Genomic DNA, 3,683 nt, shown 5'->3' with positions numbered 1-3,683 from the left:
GTCTGTGGAGTGCTCAACCACTTGCACGTTAATTTCACCAGCAGGCTGTTCCGTTGATTGGATCAACTGGAACCCTCGACGTCGTAAGCGACGGAGTGCCAACAAAAAAATAATAAAGAAACAATAAAGAGGTTATTAAAGTATGGGAGTACAGAAGTGAAATCATTAAGTATACATATATTTACACATACATATACATACACAAACACACACACACACACACACACATATATATATATATGTATACATACATAAATAATTACATACATATCAAACTAAGTAGGGTTAATTTTATTAAATTACTTGAATTAGTTAAAATTATCAAATACTTAGATCAAGGGATAATATATCAAGGTTTATGTGATGCTACGATATTTATAAAGAAGTAAGAGAAAATATAGTGGGAGAATAGTAAAACGGACAATATATGAGTTCATGCACAAATGCGCTACCATATAAAGATTAATATAAAAGAAACGTTGGACGCGGAAGGAAAGAAGCGTACACAACAAAAATATATGGTAAATTATTAAGGTATGTTAAGAATAAATGAATAATAGATAGAATGAAACTATTCTTATATGTACCTTTTAAATGTTAATAAGTTAGCTATACATACCTATATATTCGTATTATCCTGCATATACATGACCACACATATTCACATGCGTATACATGAACATAGATACACATACACAGAGACACACATCTTCACATATATGATGCAAAGATGGAGAAAAACAAAATGATATGAAGAGAAATCATAAATTAAAATTGATTGAACGAATAGTTAATGTATATACCCATCCAAATACACAGTCCGCATAGTCACCCATACATACATGCATATATGTCTTTTATACTCTTTTACCTGTTTTAGTCATTTGACTGTGGCCATGTTGGAGCACCGCTTTTAGTCGAGCAAATCGCCCCCAGGACTTATTCTTTGTAAGCTTAGTACTTATTGTACCGGTCTCTATTGCCGAACCGCTAAGTTATGAGGACGTAAACACACCAACATCGGTTGCCAAGCGATGTTGGGGTGACAAACATATACACACACATACACACACACACACACACACACACACACACACATATATATATATACATATATATATATATATATATATATATATACATATATACGACGGGCTTCTTTCAGTTTCCGTCTACCAAATCCACTCACAAGTCTTAGTAGAAGCCACATGCCGAAGGTGCCACGCATTGGAACTGAACCCGGAACCATGTGGTTCGTAAGCGATCTACTTACCACACAGCCACTCCTACACCATTCAAACAAACAGGAAGATAGATGGGAATAGGCCAGACATTATATTGAAAGACTTCAGACAAAAATTATTCCTCCTCATTAGTATGACTGTTGCAAGTGATATAAATGTATCTGGCAAGATATACCAAAAATTGAGCAACTATAAAGATCTTGAAATAGAAATTAGCAAAATGTGGAACCTGAAGACTAAAACAATACCTGTTGTCATAGGTGCCCTAAGAATGATAGGAAAAGGGGCTGATTCCTACCTAGCTCAGATATTAGGAAACCCCAAAATGGCAGAAATTCAAAAGATAGTGCTTATGGGAGCCACCCATATCCTACGTAAAGTACTGTCTCAAAATTTAAAACAAACACATAATTTTCTTATGTTTTGTTAAACATTCTCTAGAACAATACTATGTGCAAAGCCAAACGTATGACCCCCCAAGGCATAATGCCAACATGAACCTCTAACTTGTCTCTTGAGGTCTCTGGGTGAGACTTGGAGCCAACTTGTATAAATACAAACCAAAAGTCAAACATATAATAATAATAATAATAATAATAATAATTTTCCCACAAGGACGGCTAGTATGGGGTAGGCAATAAGTCGATTACATCGACCTTAGTGTTTCACTGGTGCTTAATTTATCGACCCAGAAAGGATGAAATGCAAAGTCAATCTTGGCGGAATTTGAGCTCAGAACGTAGCGACAGGCGAAATATTGCTAGGCATTTCGTCTAGCGTGCTAACAATTCTGCCAGCTCACCGCCTTAATACTAATGATAATAATAATAATAATCATAATAATAATAATAATAATGTTGTTCCTGGATTTAATTTTATTATTAAGATTACTTTCTTTTCATAACCTTCATTATTAATATTCATACTACGACGACTATTATTACGATAACCACTATTATATAAGTTTCAAATTCCGGTACAAGGCCAGCGATTTGTGGAGGTGTGGATAAATCGATGTTATAAAGCCCCGTGTTCAACTGGTACTGATTTTAATCGATCCCGAAGGGGATGACAGATAAAGTTAATTATTTAGCAATCATATTACCATTTCCCTACGTTCACATATTGAATTATCTACACCATATTCTAGTATAAAAGATTGTTATGAATATGCACACTATTAACACCCCCATGTTTCGAGCAAATTCAGTGGAAAGATAGATAGATAGATACACAGACAGACAGACAGAGGGACTGTCAGATATATATATATATATGTATATATATATATATATATATATATATATATATATATATATAGAGAGAGAGAGAGAGAGAGAGAGAGAGAGAGATAGATAGATAGATAGATAGATACAAACGCACACAGAAATATATTCTCATACAGAAACAGAGAATCTACAATTAGTTTAGATAGAGACCTTATATTTTCTTTTCTTAATCACTAAAACCAAATCAAGATACTTGCAGATAAATTTGTATTAGACGCATTTCTCAATTTATTTATTATAAGAATGCATTGATGAACAAATTGTGAGCTATATTTAAAAACAGCTATGTGATTAAACAAATACCTTATGAAAAGGAAATATGGATAGACGTTCACTTACGTATGCCAATAGGAGAAAGCAGCAAAGAAAATTGAAAGAATGATAAATGCGAAAACGATGCGTATTTATATCTAATGTAATGGCGCCAAAAACAGCTGGTGACAATATATCTTAGTTTTTATTATCCCGAAATTCAATGGGTGAATAACGACATGCTATAAAACACTAACTGACAAATGAACGTCTTTTTTTTATGTCCCGTAGAGTAGTGACACTGATTATTATTTCTAGGCCTGAATTAAATATTCACTTACATGAATAATTGCTTCATGCGTTTTGTCACATTCGATGGTCTGTGTATTAAGCACTACCTTCTGTTACATTTCGCTTTATCTTTTGTTATTGCTAGAGATAACTAAAACGCTGGTTATTGTTTTCCTCTAAAAAGCAAAAAAAAAAAAGCAAATTTGTATCCATCCGCACGCTATAGCGAAGACATGTTACGATAGAAGTAGAGAAATTTGAAAAGAAAATACGAAACCGGTTATTTCTCCAAATACAATGTTTCTATACTTAATATTTTCAAACATTTTTCTAACATAACGATTTAAATATATACTTTAGCCATGTAACACAAGCCTTCTGTAGTTTTTTTCACTCTTCTTTATCTTTTATACAACGAACCACGTGTGGCGATTTTTTCTTCCTCCGCTTTTCCCTTCTTTGGACTTTCCTTGTTTCAGACAAAGAGCTCCGCTCAAAACGTCATATTATCTCTCTTTCCTTTCCCGAGCGTCTAGTAACACAATCTGTATCACGTCCTCACGTTGTTGTTTTTTGTTGTTGTTTTTTTGCCTTTTTCCTTTATTTA

General features: G+C 33.5%; 1 protein-coding gene across 1 annotated transcript in view; it reads right to left on the bottom strand.

The window, feature by feature from the left end:
- The window catches only part of LOC106872088 (uncharacterized), a 14,200-nt gene extending 11,228 nt beyond the window's left edge, over nucleotides 1-2,972 (bottom strand). The window contains exon 1 of the mRNA XM_052969055.1: nucleotides 2,873-2,972. The gene's annotated coding sequence lies outside the window, so the exon portion shown is untranslated. The remainder of the gene's footprint in view (nucleotides 1-2,872) is intronic.
- Between the last annotated feature and the right edge of the window lie 711 nt (nucleotides 2,973-3,683).

Source organism: Octopus bimaculoides, chromosome 6 (assembly GCF_001194135.2).
Source record: "Octopus bimaculoides isolate UCB-OBI-ISO-001 chromosome 6, ASM119413v2, whole genome shotgun sequence".
In the NCBI taxonomy this organism is placed as follows: Eukaryota; Metazoa; Mollusca; class Cephalopoda; order Octopoda; family Octopodidae; genus Octopus; species Octopus bimaculoides.
The sequence above is the reverse complement of the archived record's forward strand: the minus strand, read 5'-3'. Positions and strand labels throughout refer to the sequence as shown.